Genomic DNA, 22141 nt, shown 5'->3' with positions numbered 1-22141 from the left:
TACTGTGATAAATATATATAGATTTTCGACAATGCAGCTAATTCTGGAACACGTTTACTGCAAACGTCTTGTGAAACATTATGCAAAATGCTATAAAAGTGTCATTCCATGTGGGGTACAGTTAATCCGGTGCTTTTCCTATAGCGGCACAGACGTTGCAGCACAATTATGATGTTCCTGCACTTGACTCGCAGTGTTGAGCGCCCAGAGAACATACAGTGCCTTGCGAAAGTATTCGGCCCCCTGGAACTTTTCAGCCTTTTCCCACATATCATACTTCAAACATAAAGATACCAAATGTAAATTTTTGGTGAAGAAACAACAACAAGTGGGACACAATTGTGAAGTTGAATGAAATGTATTGGCTATTTTAAATTTTTGTGGAAATTCAAAAACTGAAAAGTGGGGCGTGCAATATTATTCGGCCCCTTTAATGTAACATTTTGTTGCGCCACCTTTTGCTGCGATTACAGCTGCAACTCGCTTGGGGTATGTCTCTATCAGTTTTGTACATCGAAAGACTGAAATTCTTGCCCATTCTTCCTTGGCAAACAGCTCGAGCTCAGTGAGGTTTGATGGAGATCGTTTGTGAACAGCAGTTTTCAGCTCTTTCCACAGATTCTCGATTGGATTCAGGTCTGGACTGTGACTTGGCCATTCTAACACCTGGATACGATTATTTGTGAACCATTCCATTGTAGATTTTGCTTTATGTTTGGGATCATTGTCTTGTTGGAAGACAAATCTCCCATCCCAGTCTAAGGTCTTTTGCAGACTCAAACAGGTTTTCTTCAAGAATGGTCCTGTGTTTGGCTCCATCCATCTTCCCATCAATTTTAACCATCCTCCCTGTCCCTGCTGAAGAAAAGCAGGCCCAAACCATGATGCTGCCACCACTATGTTTGACAGTGGGGATGGTGTGTTCAGGGTGATGAGCTGTGTTGCCTTTACGCCAAACATATCGTTTGCCATTGTTGCAAAAAAGTTCGATTTTGGTTTCATCTGACCAGAGCACCTTCTTCCACATGTTTGGTGTGTCTCCCAGGTGGCTTGTTGCAAACTTTAAATGACACTCTTTATGGATATCTTTGATAAATGGCTTTCTTGCTACTCTTCCATAAAGGCAAGATTTATGCAGTGTACGACTGATTGTTGTCCTATGGACAGACTGTCCTACCTCAGCTGTAGATCTCTGCAGTTCATCCAGAGTGATCATGGGCCTCTTGGCTGCATCTCTGATCCGTCTTCTCCTTGTATGAGATGAAAGTCTAGAGAGACAGTCGGGTCTTGGTAGATTTGCAGTGGTATGATACTCCTTCCATTTCAATATGATCGCTTGCACAGGGCTCCTTGGGATGTTTAAAGTTTTTAAAATCATTTTGTATCCAAATCCGGCTTTAAACTTCTCCACAACAGTATCACGGACCTGCCTGTTGTGTTCCTTGGTCTTCATGATGCTCTCTGTGCTTCAAACAGAACCCTGAGACTATCACAGAGCAGGTGCATTTATACGGAGACTTGATTACACACAGGTGGATTATATTTATCATCATTAGTCATTTAGGACAACATTGGATCACTCAGAGATCCACAATGAACTTCTGGAGTGAGTTTGCTGCACTGAAAGTAAAGGGGCCGAATAATATTGCACGCCCCACTTTTCAGTTTTTGAATTTCCACAAATTCAAAATAACCAATAAATTTCATTCAACTTCACAATTGTGTTCCACTTGTTGTTGATTCTTCATCAAAAATTTACATTTGATATCTTTATGTTTGAAGCATGATATGTGGGATAAGGTTGAAAAGTTCCAGGGGGCCGAATACTTTTGCAAGGCACTGTAGATGTGAAGAGCTTACTGAGCCTTTGCAGGAAAGGTTTCTGTGGCTCAGTGTGTAACACTTGCTTTGCAGCACTGGGGTCCTGGGTTGAATCCCGCCAATAACATCTGTAAGGAGCTTGCATGTTCTCCCAGTGTTTTTGTGGGTTTCCTCCCACACTCCAAAGACAGACTGATATGGAATCTAGATTGTGATCCCCATTGGGGACAGGGATAATGTCTGTAAAGTGCTGCGGAATTAATGGCGCTATATAGTGGAATAAAATAAACTCTACCTTCCATACGGCATTGTTGAGACTTTTTTCTTCTTTTTGGCCTTAAGCTCATCATATTCATATAACCCCAGAACGGCCCCTTCTGCCGCGGCCTGAGCGTCTCTGCAGGGGTCAACGTCAACATGTGCAATCTCCAAATCCTGCATGTGCCTACAGCCCGCTGGGTGGGAAAGCAACAAACAGTCAGAAGTCAGGGCAGGTAAAGCCCCCACACGCAATAGATGTCCGGCTGACTGCTAAGGCACCAGACCCCTCACTACATGGCCGAGTGTTCCTGTGTTCTCTATGGGGGGGCCGCTGTCGGACTCCTCCAGCGTCAGCTCATCTCCATGGAGAACAAAAGGGTTGATGCTTTTAAACAGGTGTCTGACCTGTCATAGACCCCCGTACACGGACTCACTGCTGACCTCTCACACATTGGCAGGGTCAGTCCACTTTATGCTGGTTTTACATTAGCATTTTTTGCGCAGCACAACGTGCGTGTCCATGGGCATGCCTACCTATGTTTAACATGGCGCGCGCATGGTCTTGCGTTTGCACGCGTTCATACGCATTTTCGTGCACACGCGTTTTTTCACCGTGTGCGCCTAGGCGCGCCCGACTCAACCTGTTGCATTTTTTGGTCTGCCGAAAGGCGTAAAAACACGCATGCGCACAGAATGTGACAAAATAACGCATTACAGTCTATGGGAATGCAGGTGTGTGCATGGACATGCGTTCGTCTGTGTTTTCGTGCGCATGCATTTTTGGGGTAAATATGTGTAGACACTGGTTTTAACCCCTAGAGAACGAATGCGCCAAAAAACCGCAAACGCATGCAAAAACACATCATGCGTTTTTTGTATGCGTTTGTATTGGGCACGATGCGCTGCACAAAAAAACCACTAAGGCCTCTTTCACACATCAGGTTTTCGCTGTCAGGCGCGATCCGGCGATTTTGACAAAAACCGGATCCGGCGAAATGCAATGCCGGATCCGGTTTCCCCCCATTGACTTGCATTTGCGCCGGATCGCGCCGGATGGCCATGCGTTTCATCCGGTTTTCGCCGGATTTGGCAATGTGTCTCAATCCGGCGTCTGGAAAAACGGCTACTGTAACGTTTTTTGTCTCCGGCGAAAAAGCCGGACACGCCGGATCCGGCGCGTCCGGCTTTTTCACACAATGAAAGCCTATGAGCGCCGCAATGCGCCGGATCCGTTTTTTTTGGTCTGAGCATGCTCAGTAGCTCTGCCCACAAGACAAATATATAAAAGCAAGACAGTGGGACCCTCAGCCACACCCAACATGCCACCCAAGACAGCAACCAGGCGCAGGAGAAGGCAGGAGACCACTGCAGCAGCACCATCAGCACCACCACCACGCCAAATGGAGCAGCAAATGGAACATGCTGAGGAGGGGAGTCCAGCAGCAGATGAGAGACGGTAATTATCAAATCCCCCATTCCTCCAAACTAGGGCCATGGAATATCAAGATATTCATTGGCCCTTTGTTTCTCTTTATTCAACAGCCGCCCAAGAGATGCAGCAGCAGCACTGGCAGCAGCAACACCACCCACAGCCATGGAGTCTGGCCAGCAGGAAGACAGCACATCTTCTGGGAGCCCTCCCTCTCATCGTCAGCGTTTGACGGTAAGTTTTTATTTCCAAAATCCATCATCTCTGGAATATATGTGTATTCATTGCCTTTTATTTCAAAACAGGAATCACAAGCTGAAGAGGAGCTCCCAGAAGAAGAAGGAAGGGGTGGACAGACACCTGGAGTGGGCTCACAATTGGTAAGTTTTTGGCATCAAACGCAGAAACACAACATCACACTACACACAACACATAGAAAACAATGTTCTGCAGACCACACACAGCAAACAAATGCCTACATCCTAAGAAATAACATTTTTTGTTTTCTTCTCTAGTCTTCCCAATCTGGTGCTCGGTCAAGAGGTCCTCGGAGTGCCTCCCAGGGTCGTCGGCGACAGCAACGCGGCGGTCACCATCGTGTAAGTATAAATATTTTTGCTTTGTTTTTTTGCACTTTTTATTTCATTTCTTTTGTGGAGGCCAATTATGTTATTTTTGTCTTTTTCTTTAACAGCCTTCACAGCGTGGTCCCGACTCTGACGGTGAGGATGGAGGAATCGATGTGGACCACCTCATCGATCTCGTCAGAGAAAGGGAGCCGCTCTGGAATATGGCTGACCGACGCCACGCTGACCTGATCGTTACCCGACGACTCTGGGAGGAAATCTGTTCGCTCCTTGTGGACCGCTGGGAGGACCTCGATGCTCGGGCCCAGATTAAAGAGCGTAAGTATATACAGTACCGGTTGCTTGATGTAAACCAGTGTTTCCCAAACAACAGTCCTCGTGGTCCCCACGGATCATGTGTTCAGGATTTCTATTTACTATGGAAATCCTGAAAACATGACCCCTGGGGACCATGAGGACTGGAGTTTGGGAAACACTGATGTTGTATACTAACCACTTTGTCCTTTCTCGTTTCAGGGGAAAGAATTGTGAAGCGGTGGCGGTCTGTGAGGGATCGTTTCAAGAAGGAGTTCAATAAAGAGATGCGGGCCCCGAGTGGATCTGGAGGACGCAGGAGCAAGTACAAGTACGCACAAGCCCTGTCGTTCCTCCAGGATACAATGGTCACCAGAAGGTAAATATTACACACCACATGTGAAAAAAAAATGTTTAGATGTAACAATTTTTTTTCAGCCAGGGCCATACCATGTCACTATTTTAATTGTTTTTTTTTCTCTTTATTCCACAGCACGGTGAGCAGCACTCGGGAGCCTGCACGGTTGGACCCTTCTGAGGCGATCCCTGAGGAGACCGGCACCGAGGGATACTTCGACCGCCCCGGTACATCTGCACCTTCACAGCCTTCCAACACATTCGACCCCTCTGTCCCATCCACCAGCACAGGAGCATCGTGGCCGCCTACATTACATGAAGCTGCTGGTGAGGAGATCGCTTTCCCTTTACCCCACCCTTCTGCCCCTGCCACCTCTAGTACACCTGCGGGTACTGGGCGGCAGCGGCAGAGGGGTCAGGAAAAGACTTATGCGCCAGAGTTCTTGCATCTGAATGAATCTTTCCAGAACTGTCTAAAAGTCTTGTCAGAGCAAATCTCCTCAGGCTTTCAGCAGATCAACTCCAGCATTCTGGAGGTGAAGACACTTCTGCAAACCATGCATTCAGAAGCAAGATCTTCGCCAAACCACACCTTTTTCAGGTCTGTTGTGGAGCGCATGGAAACGCTATCTCCTACCCAGCAGATGCATGTAATGCATTCATGCCACGGTGCTCTCCAGCACGTTACCTCCCAACCTCCTCCTCCCACCCCAGTAGTTCCTCCACCTGCACCCCCTCCAGCCACTTTCCATCCTCCCCCTCCTATTACATACCATCCACCTCCCCAGTACCAGCAACCTCCCCAGTACCAGCAACCTCCCCAGTACCAGCAACCTGCCCCATACCAAACTCCTTCCCCATACAACTTGCCATCAACATCATCTGCTCCTACAGTCCCTGCCCAACCCTCCACTCCACCACCCACCACCTCTTCTGCCTCCCACATGTCCACCCATTCTGTAGCTTTTTCCACACCTTCACCTCTAACTGTTCCTTCCCCACCACGATCCCAGTCCTCTCTCCACACTCCCAGTGTCGAAGTGTCCCGCAGCCCCTCCAGCAGTATTTCCACCCCACACTACACAGATTTATAATATGTGTATTTTAATAAAAATGACCAGTTTTATGGTTTCAAAGCTTTATTAAAAAAGTTTATTAAAATTTAAAAACAGTTTACTATAAAAAACATTTTTCAATAAAAGTTAAATTATTTTACACTGGTTATCTGTCATTTCTTTCTGCGGCCAAAAAGGTTAAATACAGGGTATTTAAAAGGTAAAAAGGTATTCAAAACTAGGTATATAACTGTGGGTAAATTTTAGCTTTTTGCCACAGTTGTGTTCCTGGTTGTGTTTGAAGCAAAGTATTTCACCTAAAAAGTTGTGTTTATTGTTGGCGATTTCCTAACAATGTACACAACTTTTGTTAAAAGGTGAAATACTGTGCATAAAACACAACCAGGTACACACCTGTGGCCTAAAGCTAAAAATAGTAAGACCATGACAAGATAGCCAACTTTGGTTGGCAAAGATATATACTGTTGGTACAGAAGGTACACAATTTTGGTTAAGGGCACAAATCTTTCACACTCTGTCATCCTGCCAGTGTACTCTGCCTTGAGGTGACAAAGTATAGTGCAAAATTGTCCCTCATTACTGAAACCGTCACAGAACTTCTAGTGGTAATGTCATGGTAATCTTGCAAGGTGGTTTCTTCAGAGGTGTCCTCAATGGAAATGGGTTCCTTGCAGATAACAAAATTGTGGAGTACCACGCACGCTTTGATCACCTCGTCCACAGTTTCTGTCTTGAGGTTGATCGCAGTCAATAGGACCCGCCATTTGGCTGTCAGAATACCAAAGGTACATTCAACCATTCTTCTTGCTCTTGTTAGGCGGTAATTAAAAATGCGTTTTGTTCTTGACAATCCTCTGCTACCGTACGGTTTCAAAAGGTGTTCTTACAGCTGGAAGGCTTCATCCCCTACACAGACAAATGGCATAGGTGGACCAGATGTTTGCGGCAGCGGTCTAGGGGGTGGGAACTGGAAGGTGTTTCCATACAGTTTACGCCCCATGGCAGACAGTTTGAAAACTTGAGAGTCATTGGAGCGGCCATAGGCCCCAATATCAACAGCAATAAATTTGTATTCCGCGTCAGCGATGGCCATGAGGACAATTAAAAAATATTTCTTGTAATTGAAATATTCCGATCCCGATCCGGCTGGCTTTACAATGCGGATATGTTTCCCGTCCACAGCGCCCAAGCAGTTGGGAAACTGACATATCTGTTGAAACTTTTCTGAAATTTCAATCCACCTCTCTGTTGTTGGCTCTGGTAAAAACTCTTCAGCTAAGGAGTCCCAGAGTGCACGGCATGTGTACTTCACTATTCCAGATATGGTGGAAATCCCGAGTCTGTACTGGAAATGCAGTGACGAAAGGGATTCTCCAATTGCAAGAAATCTGTGGAGAATTAAAAAACAATCAATTAGTTTTAAATCACAGCATTACATACCAAAACTCAGCTATAACACTTGGAGATACAAACTACCACCAACAAGATTGCAGTGAAAGTGTGCTCTGATGCGATCACATCCAATAAATGTGGCTTACCTTAAAGTCACCATCAGACGCTCTGCGGGTGAAACAGAGAAGCGGCAATAGGTGTCTGCTTTTCTTATGAGGTGTGCAATGCGCTCCACCAAGTAATCAAAATTCTCCATTTTCATCCGAACATATCCAAAAAATTTATCCGGGTTTCGTCGAAGGTCCATGCAGAGTGTAGAATAGACCCCACGCGTCATTCTCTTGGCTGTGATAGGGTGGATCCACAAACGTCGTCTACGATGCCTGATGCGCTGCTGTCTCGCTCTCTCCTTCTCCAGAACAATCACCCTCAAACGATTCGCCTCCGCTATAAAATCCGCCAAATTCTTCAAAATATTTCCAATGACAACATCCATCTTCGCCAGTAACTTGCTCTTCTCTCCAACCTGCACTTTCTCCTCTACAACCTGTCAAAGAAGGGCTGTAGGAACACGCTATATATAGTTTTCCAGTATCCAATCCCGTTCGGAAGGCCACAAGGGGTGTTTTTAAAAACCGGATCCGGCGTAATCCGTCGAAAAACGGATCGAAAAACGGATGAACCGGATGAGACGGATCCGGTTTTGTCTGTCAAGAACAAGATGGATCCGGCAGAAAAACGGATCCGTCACATCCGGTTTTATGAAATATTTGCCGGATCCGGCGCTCCGGCACAACGCCGGATCACGCCTGACGCCGAAAACCTGATGTGTGAAAGTAGCCTAATGTGAAATTAGCCTTAGAGTAATGTGTAATGGGGTTTTATTCACATTTGTAGTTATTTGCCATAATTAATCACAATAACACAGAAAAATAAAGCAGCAGGATGAGAAATGGGTCCATTTACAGCATCAACAATAGTCAATTCTGGCTGCATACACCGGCAACAGATATAGGATTTTTTTTTTTTTGCTTAGAAACATGTATTTGGAGCAGAAAATATAATTTTTTACATTGCGTTTTTTTAATTAAACATTGTGCACAGTTTAGCTTTTCCAGGCTCTTAGGTTTTCTCACATTTCGATGTGGTCTGTGGTTATAGATCAGATGAGTGAAACTCAGAAAAGTTACGAATTCATAGAATCATAGATTCGTAGCGTTGGAAGGGACCTCCTGGGCCATCTGGTCCAACTCCCTGCTCAAAGCAGGATTCGCTAAATCATCCCAGTCAGATGTCTGTCCAGCCTCTGTTTGAAGACTTCCATTGAAGGAGAACTCAGCACTTCTCGTGGCAGCCTGTTCCACTCATTGATCACTCTGTCAAAAAGTTTTTTCTAATATCTAATCTGTGTCTCCTCCCATTCAGTTTCATCCCATTGCTTCTAGTCTTTCCTTGTGCAAATGAGGATAAAGTTGATCCTTCTACAATGTGACAGCCCTTGAGATATTTGTAGACAGCTATTAAGTCTCCTCTCCGTCTTCTCTTTTGCAAACTAAACATTCCCAAATCCTGCAACCTTTCCTCATAAGACAGGGTTTGCAGACCGGTCACCATTCTGGTTGCTCTTTTCTGAACTTGCTCCAGTTTGTTGATGTCTTTTTTAAAATGTGGTGCCCAAAACTGGACACAATATTCCAGATTAGGTCTGACCAAAGAGGAGTAGAGGGCAATAATGACTTCACGTGATCTAGACTGTATGCTTCTGTTAATACATCCTAGAATTGCATTTGCCTTTTTTGCTGCTGCATCACACTGTTGACTCATATTCAGTCTGTGATCTATTAGTATACCCAAGTCTTTTTCACATGTGCTGTTGCTTAGCCCTATTCCTCCCATTCTGTATATGCTTTTTTCATTTTTATTGCCCAGATGTAGTACTTTGCATTTTTCCCTGTTAAAAACCATTCTGTTAGTTGCTGCCCACTGCTCCAGTTTATTTATATCTTTTTGAATCCTCTCTCTTCTCTAGTATTACCTATCCCTCCTAGCTTTGTGTCATCAGCAAATTTAATCAGTTTACCCTCAATTCCTTCATCTAAATCGTTGATAAAGATGTTGAACAATACAGGACCCAGGACAGAGCCCTGTGGTACCCCACTTGAGACATTCTTCCAACTGGATGTGCAGCCATTTACGACCACTCTTTGGGTCCGATCACTAAGCCAGTTATGAATCCACCTAACAGTTGCCTTGTCCATTCCATACTTAGTCATTTTTTCAATAAGGATTGTATGAGATACTTTGTCAAATGCTTTGCTGAAGTCAAGATATACTATATCTACAGCATTTCCTTGATCCACCCAATCAGTGATTCCATCATAGAAGGAAATTAAGTTAGTCTGACATGACTTATTAGTTACAAACCCATGCTGACTCTGTTTAATCACTTCATTCTTTTCCAGGTACTGACATACATGTTGTTTAATAATTTGTTCAAAGATCTTTCCTGGTATAGAAGTCAGACTCACCGGCCTATAGTTGCCTGGGTCCACCTTCTTCCCCTTTTTGAAGATAGGAACAACATTTGCTCTTCTCCAGTCTTCTGGGACTTCTCCTGTTCTCCAAGAATTTTCAAAGAATTCATTCAGACCAAGCTCACTGATAGATTCTCAGTTAACTCATCCGGCTGCAAGCAATAGGCCTTGCAACTCCGAGGCTTCAGAAGTCAAAGGGTGAAAAACTTTTAATGAAACCTATTTCAAAATGATTTTTTAGCCCCAGATATTTTCACGTGAGAGGGGAAAAAAAAGTTCCCAAAAGGTGAATAGCCCTTAATTAGAAAAGGAGGACCAAGCAGAATATTTGCTGGGTGTCAGATGTAACATAGTAATTAAGGTTGAAGGGAGACTTTAAGTCCATCTAGTTCAATCCATATCCTATCCTAACTTGCCCTAACATGTTGATCCAGAGGAAGGCAAAAAAACCCCATGTGGCAAACAGTGAGCTTCATATTGGGGAAAAAAATTCCTTCCCGACTCCACATACGGCAATCAGACTAGCTCCCTGGATCAACGCAACACTAAGGAAACTAGTGTATATACCCTGTAATATTATACTTTTCAAGAAAGGCATCCAGTCCCCTCTTAAATTTTAGTAGGGAATCACTCATTACAACATCATATGGCAGAGAGTTCCACAGTCTCACTGCTCGTACAGTAAAGAATCCGCGTCTGTGAGTATGCTTAAACCTTCTTTCCTCCAGACGTAGAGGATGCCCCCTTGTCCCCGTCACAGGTCTAAGAGTAAAAAGATCATTAGAAAGGTCTTTGTATTGTCCCCGCATATATTTATACATTGTAATAAGATCACCCCTAAGCCTTCGATTCTCCAAACTAAATAACCCCAAGTGTAAAAACCTGTCTTGGTATTGCAGACCCCCCAGTTCCCTAATAACCTTGGTCGCTCTTCTCTGCACCCGCTCCAGTTCAGCTATGTCTTTCTTATACACCGGAGACCAGAACTGTACACAGTATTCTAAGTGTGGTCGCACTAGTGACTTATATAGAGGTACAATTATGTTCTCCTCATGAGCATCTATGCCTCTTTTAATGCATCCCATTATTTTATTTGCCTTTGCAGCAGCTGCATGACACTGGCCACTAAATGTGAGTTTGTCGTCCACCCATACACCCAGGTCTTTTTCAGTGACTGTTTTACCCAGTGTTTTACAATTAAGCACATAATTATACATCTTGTTCGTTCTACCCAAGTGCATGACCTTACATTTATCCCCATTAAAGCTCATTTGCCATTTATCAGCCCAAGCTTCTAGTTTACATAAATCCTCCTGTAATATAAAATTGTCCTCCTCTGTATTGATTACCCTGCAGAGTTTAGTGTCATCTGCAAATATTGAAATTCTACTCTCTATGCCCCTTACAAGGTCATTAATAAATATGTTAAAAAGAAGCGGGCCCAAAACTGACCCCTGTGGTACCCCACTGCTAACCGTGACCCAGTCCGAGTGTGCTCCATTAATAACCACCCTTTGTTTCCTATCCCTGAGCCAGCTCTTAACCCACCTACACATATTTTCCCCTATCCCCATTGTTCTCATTTTATGTATCAACCTTTTGTGTGGCACCGTATCAAAAGCTTTTGAAAAGTCCATGTACACCGCGTCCACTGCATTCCCTTGGTCCAGTCCGGAACTTACCTCTTCATAAAAGCTTATCAGATTAGTCTGACAGGAACGGTCCCTTGTAAACCCATGTTGATATTGGGTCATAAGTTTATTCTTCTCCAGATACTCCAGTATAGTATCTCTTAGAAAACCCTCCAGGATTTTACCCACAGTTGAGGTTAAACTTACTGGCCTATAATTTCCAAGTTCAGTTTTTGTCCCCTTTTTGAATATTGGCAGTCCTGTGGTACAGACCCTGTTATTATGGAATCTTTAAAGATTAAAAATAATGGTCTGTCTATGACTGTGCTTAATTCCTGCAGTACTCGGGGGTGTATCCCATCCGGGCCCAGGGATTTGTCAATTTTAGTGATTTTTAGACGCCGCCGTACTTCCTGCTGGGTTAAGCAGGTGACATTTAATGGAGAATTTTTATCCCTGATCATGTTATCCGTCATGGGATTTTCTTGTGTAAACACTGTCAAAAAAAAGTTATTTAGCATATTGGCTTTTTCCTCATCCTCCTCCACCATTTCACCCAGACTATTTTTAAGGGGACCAACACTATCATTTTTTAGCTTCTTACTATTTATGTAGTTAAAGAATATTTTGGGATTATTTTTATTTTCTCTGGCAATGAGTCTCTCTGTCTCAATCTTTGCTGTTTTGATTTGCTTTTTACAGAATTTTTTTAATCTTCTGTATTTAGTTAATGCCTCATCACTACCTATTTGCTTTAATTCTTTAAATGCTTTATTTTTATCTCTTATTGCGCCCCTTACAGCTCTATTTAGCCATAGCGGTTTCCTCCTATTTCTAGCATGTTTATTCCCATACGGTATATATTGTGCACAGGTCCTATTCAGGATGCTAATAAACGTCTCCCATTTTCTTGGTGTATTTTTATGTCTCAGGATATCGTCCCAGTTAATTGCACCAAGATCATCTCTCATCCGTTGGAAATTTGCCTTCCTGAAGTTTAGTGTCCTTGTAACCCCTCTACTACACATCTTATTAAAGGATACATGAAAACTTATTAATTTGTGATCACTATTACCCAAGTGACCCCCAACCCTTACATTTGATATGCGGTCTGGCCTGTTGGATAATATTAGGTCTAGCAGTGCCCCCCCTCTTGTTGGGTCCTGAACCAGCTGTGAAAGGTAATTGTCTCTCATAGTTGTCAGAAACCTATTACCTTTGCCGGAACTGCAGGTTTCGGTTCCCCAATGTATTTCAGGGTAGTTGAAGTCCCCCATAATAATGACTTCTCCTTGAGTCGCAGCTTCATCTATTTGCTTTATGAGGATATTCTCTGTTGCTTCCATTATTTTTGGAGACTTATAACAAACCCCTATCAGTAATTTATTATTTTTCCCCCCTCCCCTTATCTCTACCCACAGGGACTCTACATTTTCATTAGATTCATATATATTATCACGCAGGATGGGTTTTAAGGATGATTTTACATATAAACACACGCCTCCCCCTCATTTATTAGTACGGTCATTTCTGAACAGACTATAGCCCTGTACATTAACCGCCCAGTCATGGCTCTCGTCCAGCCATGTCTCAGATATCCCCACCATGTCATAATTATGCTCCAACAACATTAACTCCAATTCCTCCATCTTGTTGGCGAGGCTTCTGGCATTAGTATACATGCACTTTATGTATCTCTCTGTACCTCTATTCTTTCTTAAATTATTAACTGTTCTAACCCCACCCCCCATGCCACCCCCACCCCCAATTTCATTATTTGTGCCCAGGTCTCTATCTGCACTGTCTTCCCCTCCTATAAAAGGAATACCCTCCACCCCCATCCCTAGTTTAAACACTCCTCCAACCTTCTAGCCATTTTCTCCCCCAGCACAGCTGCACCCTCCCCATTGAGGTGCAGCCCGTCCCTAGCATAGAACCTGTAGCCAACGGAGAAGTCGGCCCAGTTCTGCAGGAACCCAAACCCCTCCTTCCTACACCAATTCCTGAGCCACTTATTAACCTCCCTAATCTCCCGTTGCCTCTCTGGCGTGGCACGTGGTACAGGAAGTATTTCCGAAAATACCACCTTGGAGGTCCTTGCTTTAAGCTTACAGCCTAATTCCCTGAAATCATCTTTAAGGACCTTCCACCTACCTCTAACTTTGTCATTTGTGCCAATGTGCACCATGACCGCTGGATCCTCACCAGCCCCTCCCAGTAATCTGTCAACCCGATCAGCGATGTGTCGGACTCGAGCGCCAGGTAGGCAGCACACCGTTCGACGATCCCTGTCTTTGTGACAGATTGCCCTATCTGTTCCCCTAATAATTGAGTCTCCCACTACCAGAACCTGTCTGGCCTGCCCTGCTCTCCTATTTCCCCCCTTACTGGAGCAGACACTCCTCCGGCTTTCAGAGGACATGCCTTGCTGCAGCAGTGCTACTCCTGCACTAACACTCCCCTCATCTGCCAACTTAGCAAACTTATTGGGGTGTGCCAGATCAGGACTAGCCTCCCTGGTGCTCTTCCCTCTACCCCGCCTTCTAACTGTCACCCAGCTAGCTGCTTCATTGTCCTGCAGCTCCAACCTAGCATCCCCCCTCATCTATCCCATTGAGCGTCTGCTCAGTGAGCAGAAGACTCCTTTCCATATTGTCTATGGATCTCAGTGTTGCCAGCTGCACATTTAGATCCAGAATCTGGGCTTCCAAATGCACAACGTGCTCACATCTCGCACAGCAGTATGCACCCTCGACCGGCTGTTCAAGGATTTCATACATGCGGCAAGACGTGCACTGGATGGCATTGGCAATAGTGGAGCACATCCTAATGGGGATTGCAAAAGACAATACGATAAGCAAAAATAAATAAAAAGTATTAATAAAATATAGCAGCAATTCAGTAATACCTCCCTTGGAAACTCCCTGAATCCAAAGTCACTGAATCTCAAGTCACACACTTACCACAGTTCGCACTTACGCTCATGTCACACTCAGCTCGTTCACACTCGCTCAGGCAGAAGATTTAAAAGAATTTTTTTTTTTTCCCCCCCCTTTTACCAGAACACCACCTTGCTGCTCAATGCACTTCCAAAAGGAGTTAAGCCCCAACCAGCTGCCCCTTATAAACCCTTAATTACTGTATGAACTCCCACCCTTAATTAACCCCTTGTGAATATAGTTACACATCAAGATTTAAATTCAATATAGTTAACCCTTAAAAACACAGATAGTAAAATAAGAGATTAAAGATTAGAGAGAGAAAAAAAAAAAATAGGTTAAACAAGCCCCCAAGCCCCCCAAAAATTGGACAGGTAGAAAGCACTCAGCAACCTACAATTCAGCAACTCACACAGGTATTTGTTATAGGTTTTCCAAACACCTCTTCACTGAATCTCAAGTCACACACATACCACAGTTCGCACATACGCTCAGGTCACACTCGCTCAGGCAGAAGATTTAAAAGATTTTTTTTTCTTTTTTTTTTCCCCCCCCTTTTACCAGCACACCACCTTGCTGCTCAATGCACTTCCAAAAAAAAAAAAAACGTGTCAAGAATGTGACAAGACTAAGTCTAGCCATTCCCTTTAACTAATAAGCTGATGTACATTTTCCTTTTAGTTCACTACTGAAGTATTAAGAGAATCACTGCCAAAAATACAAAGGTCAGCGGTAACCACAGCCACGACCGGTCACACTAAGTTACCTGATACCGCAGCCCTAATGTTCTCCTTGCTTTCATTCCAGAGCTCCTGCTGGTGGACACCTGGCGACTGCTTCCCCAACCCCACCGTCACCACACTGGGGAAATCCTGCCATTGAAAGAGACCTGTTAATGACGGGGTGAAATTCTGTTCACAGCTCATGGGTACAATTGTACGTAGAAATAGGTCAGACCCATCAAATGCCGAGATAAAATGTGGTCAGGACACCGCCATAGTGTACATTCACTTAGGACAAACTGTGGCCGGCCTGTGGGTCACATGCAGCCCTTTGGCGGTTTCGTGTGGACTGGAACAGTCAAAGGCATGGAATCAGCGGAGTACCGCCCAGGAGTTGGGGGTGGCGGGGTGAGGGGCCTGGTATGGCATAGCATCACAAGTACAGTATAACACTATCTGCATCCTCAGAGTGTAGATACTGCTGAACACAACGGTCGAACAGGCAAGAGTCAGCTCCCTCCTCCACCAGTCAGAATGAGACAGCGCAGCGGGCAAGATGACATTACTAGATGTCTGTTACTGAGCCTCAGTACTTACAGCAAAGCACATCGGAGAAACAAGGCGAGGCGAGTAGTCATTCACTTGTGAGTGAGGGAAGTCTGGGAGGCATCATACTTTGTGTGGGGGAGGGTTGGGGGATCCATCATGCTGTACTATGAGGAAGCCATCACACGGTGTTTGGAGGACAGTGCTTTAGGGTCCCTCTCGCTGTGTGTTGAAAAGGTTTGTGGGATCCCCCATGCTGTGGGAGGGAGGGCTCCATCATGCTGTGTGAGGCCATCAAACTGCTTGTGGGGGGAAGGGCTGTGGGGTCCCATATGCTCTGCGTCGGGGAGAGCTGTGAGGGGCACATCATACTGTGCGTGTTGGAGAGGGGCATGGTGGCGAGGGGCACATCATACTGAGCGTGTCGGGCATGGTGGCGAGGGGCACATCATACTGAGCGTGTTGGTGAGGGGCACATCATACTGAGCGTTGGGCATGGTGGCGAGGGGCACATCATACTGAGCGTCGTGGCGAGGGGCACATCATACTGAGTGTCGTGGCGAGGGGCACATCATACTGAGCGTCGTGGCGAGGGGCACATCATACTGAGCGTCGTGGCGAGGGGCACATCATACTGAGCGTCGTGGCGAGGGGCACATCATACTGAGCGTCGTGGCGAGGGGCACATCATACTGAGCGTCGTGGCGAGGGGCACATCATACTGAGCGTCATGGCGAGGGGCACATCATACTGAGCGTCGGGCATGGTGGCGAGGGGCACATCATACTGAGCGTCGGGCATGGTGGCGAGGGGCACATCATACTGAGCGTCGGGCATGGTGGCGAGGGGCACATCATACTGAGCGTCGGGCATGGTGGCGAGGGGCACATCATACTGAGCGTCGGGCATGGTGGCGAGGGGCACATCATACTGAGCGTCGGGCATGGTGGCGAGGGGCACATCATACTGAGCGTCGGGCATGGTGGCGAGGGGCACATCATACTGAGCGTCGGGCATGGTGGCGAGGGGCACATCATACTGAGCGTTGGGCATGGTGGCGAGGGGCACATCATACTGAGCGTCGGGGGGTTGCTATTGATCATGGCACAAAAGCTGAATCGGATATGTATGATTATAGAAAACAGTGATGTATATGGTTTTGATTAGTGGTTACTGATAAGCGTAAACCTTACAGTAATCCCAATCCTAACATGTAATAGCAGTAACAGCCAGACATACTTAATTCTGCTCAATATTAAATGATAAAATTAACAAAAATATATTAACATTGAACAGAATTAGTTTTAGTCTATTGGTTCGGCCCTACTCAGCCAGTCTCATGTCACCGCTTGGGATAAGTTACTCAACCCCAGGGTGGATAAAAATCAATGTTTTTTAAAAAAAAAAATAAAAAAAAAAAATCGGATTTTTTTTTTATTTAAATCGGATTTTTTTCAATAAACTGCTTTTTGAGGAAAATATTTTACCATCCAAAGGTTCTTCCATCATGAGATAAAGCTGAATTGTTTAACTCAGTAGAATAAAGGCTGTATATGTGTAACATTCACAATGCCATGCTCTTCCAGAGGTTTCTGTAGGATTAGTGGGCAGTTTCTCTCCTATATTATCACAGACGCTCGCTTTACTTACGCAGTTTTCAAAACTGAATTTGACTCCGCAGAGGTCCCAGCCTCTTCTTCACGGCAAAAATGTTACAACATGAACAGAGTTGAGAAAAAGACCTTAATCCTATTGTTCTACAAACCTATGAATACAGAATCAACCCCTTCAGTGCCAAGTCCAAGAAGTTAGACAATATGTTTCTGATTGTTTGGAGTGGAATAGATCTGCACAACACAAGAAGAATGTGAATCTAAGTGTGAGGAGGAGGAAGGGCAAGCAGACAAGAAAATGAAAGTGAAACTTTGAGCACAATACTGCAGCATAGCCACAGACAGACAAGTCTGAATCTGTTTGTGTGTACGATCTGAGGTTTATTACATTCTTTCCTTATAATGGCAGCAGGCCGTAAAAGAGACCCAGTTTGGGAATATTTTAATGAAGCTCCTTCGCCTATCGGTAAGGCAGGCATGCGTGCAAAATGCAAACGATGCAACAAAGAGATGCAAGGCCTGGTGACGCGAATGAGGCAACATCATGAGAAGTGCGGTGATGAAGATGACCAAAGAAACACTTCTGAACAGGCAGGATCTTCAGGTTGGTAAACATTTTTATTGAATCCTATTTCTAAAGACTGAACTGTCATGTGTGAGAAAAATTATATTTCTTATTATTACTGCATGTTACTGTCATTTGGTACAGTTATGAAGAAAAACAAATATTCCTTTTGGGGCAGGGGCAGTGATGTGTTGTGTACAATAAGCAGAAATTGTATAAACAATAAAATAACAGCATTGACTTTTTTTGTTTAGGGGAATTCATGGATTCTGGAAACTATCCACCTCCAAGATCACCATCATCCTGTTCTACAGTTTCAGAGTTATCCATCCAGGATAGTGCTTCATTAGCAGCATCATCATCAGACACCCACAGCCACATATCACCATCACCCAAAAGGAAGACAAAACCTTTACCTCCTGGAACCACCATAGATAGGTTTGTGATAAGAACTAGCAGATTAGAAAAAGAGTTGATTGATGAAAAAATTGCCCAGTTTATTTATGCAACGAACTCTTCTTTCCGTCTGACTGAGAACCCACATTTCATTAATATGGTTCAGTCACTGAGACCAGGATACAGTCCACCCAGCAGAGCTGATGTTGCAGGGAAACTGCTGGATCAAGTGCATGACAGAGAAATGGAGCAATGTGCAACAGCTCTGGAGGGTAAAATTGTTAACCTAAGTATTGATGGGTGGAGTAATGTCCACAATGATCCTATTGTATGTGCTTGTATAACAACAGAAGAAGGTAAAGTCTTCCTTGCACAAACAACTGATAAGTCAGGAAATGCACCCACAGCAGAATACTTACAAGAAGTGGCAGTAAAAGCTATAACGACATGTGAACAAAAATTCAAATGTCTAGTACGCAGTTTGGTCACTGACAATGCTGCAAACGTATCCAAGATGAGAAGAGATTTAGAAGAGCAGGGAGGGAATACAAAGCTGCTAATAACATATGGTTGCAGTGCTCATTTGCTGCACCTCTTAGCCAAAGACTTAAGTGTTCCAGAAATAAAGGCTAATGTTGTTGAAATTGCTAAATACTTCCGTAATAATCATTTTGCTGCAGCAGCTCTGAAAAGGATGGGTGGAACCAAGCTAACGCTCCCACAAGATGTTAGATGGAACTCTGTGGTGGACTGTTTTGAGCAGTATATCAAAAACTGGCCTATTCTGATGACACTTTGTGAAGAAAATCGAGATAAAATAGATGGCACTGTCACGGCCAAAATCCTCAACATTGGGCTTAAGAGAAATGTTGAACATATGCTGAGCTTCCTGAAACCCATCTCTCAAGCTTTAAACAAAATACAGAAAAATAGCTGTTTTATTGCGGATGCTGTTGAAATTTGGAAGGAACTGAGTGAACACTTAAAAACAGAACTACACATGGACAGAATTAAATTACAAGCAGTAAACAAACGAATGGGACAAGCACTGACTCCAGCTCATTTTTTGGCAAATATTGTCAATATCCAATATCAGGGTCAAAACCTAAGTGCTGAGGAAGAGGAGTTAGCTATGACATGGGTATCCAGCAATCATCCATCTTTAATGCCAACTATAATAAACTTCAGAGCTAAGGGGGAACCATTCAAGAAATATATGTTTGCTGAAGATATTTTAAGGAAGGTCACACCAGTAAACTGGTGGAAGTCACTTAAGCGCTTGGATTTAGAGACTGTTCAAGTAATGATTTCACTTTTAACAGCAGTAGCTTCTTCTGCAGGCGTTGAAAGAATATTCTCTTCCTTTGGACTCATTCATTCTAAATTGAGAAATCAGTTGGGACCCAATAAAGCAGGAAAGCTTGTTTTTCTTTTCCAGATTATGAATAGGAACAAAGAAGAAGATGATGATGAAGATGACGACAAGTGAGCTACAGAGGACTGCAGGGACAGTAGTATTTAAGTTTTTCATGTGTCGGCTGGGCTGACAGTCTAAGTTTCTTAAAATATATATATATTTTGTTTAGCCAAATTAGTTAACAAACATGGATGTTTGTGTAAGCAAATAACTTATGCTGTAATGTTGTTATTGTTTCAGTTGAATAAATCTATTTAAATTGTTATTAAGGTCAGGATTATTTTTCTCCTTCCTAAGTACAACAGAACAGTGGTGTCCAAATATGAATGATTAACCCATTAAACTGGGGAGAAAAAAGTAATATAAAAAGTGATTCTAAAAATCTTCATCTACTTGCATGTTAAAGTAGCAAGAACTAGTTTAGGTAGAAACTTTGATTTAAATCACTGATTTAAATCAAGCCTTACTGACTAGTGATTTAAATCGTGATTTAAATCGTGATTTAAATCAGTTAGATTTAAATCAAATCCACCCTGCTCAACCCTGACATAGTAATGATACGGCAGAATGTAAACCCACATATAAGTGCTGTCTACACCCCGTCCTTCCCCTGACCTATATACAAAAAATGGCAGCAGATGGACAGGGGTAATACACAACTATAGGACAGGGTGTAGCCATGGCGACACATAGGGCTGCATAAAGGCTTTATACACAAAACAGCGGGACCCTCATAATACTCATTCATCTTTCCCGCTATATTACCAGATAATTACACATCACATAGTAATAATGAGAACGTGCCTCATGCAAACCATAAAACACTCGCGTCTTCCCCTTCTTCAGTGCAGGCCCGGACCTGTAAAGGAAGACCATGGATTACTATGGGGGCGATGGGGTGGGAACAGTCTGCGTTATACACGGATAACATTGGATTTCTACCTTGTCAGCTGAAGTCGCAGTTTTCCTGAAACAGCATTGTCGAACCTGTCTGCGGCCCGGCTCAGGGGGAGACTTTCATCCTCCTTATTCTTATCATATACACCGAGAACAAGGCCCTAAAGCAGAAAGATGGAAATAGCTGAGGCCGCAGTACGGCTCCGCGATGTGTAATATGGCGCCATAATGGCCCCCATACCACTCCGAGGCTTCTTCATGCTCCCCCACCACCACGGCTTCTGGGAGGGAAAGGAAACATCTATATCACAGAGGTAACAAATGGTGGAAGGTGCGGTGGGTCATGCACATGGCTTCAGAACATGGCGCTAGCAGCAAATCCGGGGAGCCAAAAATGTAACCAGTGTATTGGATCCAATTCTCAGCCATTTATGAGCCATGGGAAATAAATTCTGTTGCCATTATTACCTATGGTCGGGGGGCAGCCGAGAGGTTTTTCGTGTTTTTATAACAGACCCACGGTTGAGTTTGATCAGTCAGATCAAGAGGGCAAAAAAAAAAAGCTGCCGGCGGTCGGAGCGCCCTAATACGCCAGCCGCAGCGCCATCCTCCACCGTATACTGCACAGAGGAACAGCACAGATACAGCCAGGGCATGACACAGATGTGTGCAGACGTGAACAGGTTAAAGGAACCGATAGCAAGGGGCGAGATGAGGGCGGCTCGCGTTATAGCGGGGTTTTACCTTGCGCCCAGAGTTGTAGGAACGTGCAGACACGGAGAACGCTCTGCAGCAGCTCCTGTGCACACTGCTGTGGAGCGCCGCTCTGAGGGGCTGCAGCATGATCTCCGCTCTGGAGTGGCAGTAGCTGTCACTGAGGCTCAGCTGGTGCCCCGCACATGTGCACAGAGACCCAGGATGATGACGTCATCACACGGAGCCACGACGCCCGGCCTCCCTGCATTGACGTCAGCCACAGGCAGCAGAAACCTATCACAGCTCATGGGTGCCACCTTGTGGCGGTACATCATACTGCAAGGCTCTAAGAAGATCTACAAACTGTTCTGAGGTCTCAGTCTCACGTCTGTTTCCTTTCTCATATGTGAAGAATAAAAAACAATAAAAGCAGACCGCTGTCCATCACTGTACTGGGTCAGAGCTTACCCATCAATGTTAAGCCACCCTGCTGTTCAAATCTTGTTTTTGAGCATTTTCTTCCTCTTCGGCTACATGTCACCTCTCTGAGGCGAATATCTTCTGGAATCCACTCCGAATTTTACACATCAAGTAAAACAGCTGAAAAAAAACATTTCATATTATAATATATATATATATACACACACTATACTGGATAATAAAAACCTCCCCAAAAAAGGAGTTTTTCCTGAAGCGGTTCCACTTGAAAAATTTGTTGTTTTTGACGTCCTTAAAAAGCTCCATCAGAATTTAGATTTCATGATATGTAAAAAACAAAAAAACTGGCAACTGGCGGTGTTGGAGCCCAGGATCAATCATGGAGTAGGCTGAGGCCTACTTGGAGCAAGTGTAAAATCTGATGTAGTGTGAATGTGGAGGGAGCAGGAGACATTGCCAGACACACAGCAGGGGAGTAGCTGGCGTTACTGAACCCCACTAACACTGGAGCGTGTGTTTTTCTCTGTGCA

The 22141-nt window shown here is 44.4% G+C and overlaps 1 pseudogene; it reads right to left on the bottom strand.

The window, feature by feature from the left end:
* Window positions 1-21393, bottom strand: part of LOC141088539 (cytosol aminopeptidase-like) — a 43681-nt pseudogene extending 22288 nt beyond the window's left edge.
* Between the last annotated feature and the right edge of the window lie 748 nt (window positions 21394-22141).

Source organism: Dendrobates tinctorius, unplaced genomic scaffold (genome assembly GCF_039654945.1).
Source record: "Dendrobates tinctorius isolate UK_male_01 unplaced genomic scaffold, ASM3965494v1 ptg000039l, whole genome shotgun sequence".
NCBI lineage: Eukaryota > Metazoa > Chordata > Amphibia > Anura > Dendrobatidae > Dendrobates > Dendrobates tinctorius.
Note: the sequence above shows the minus strand (reverse complement) of the source record. Positions and strands in the feature narration are given on the sequence as shown.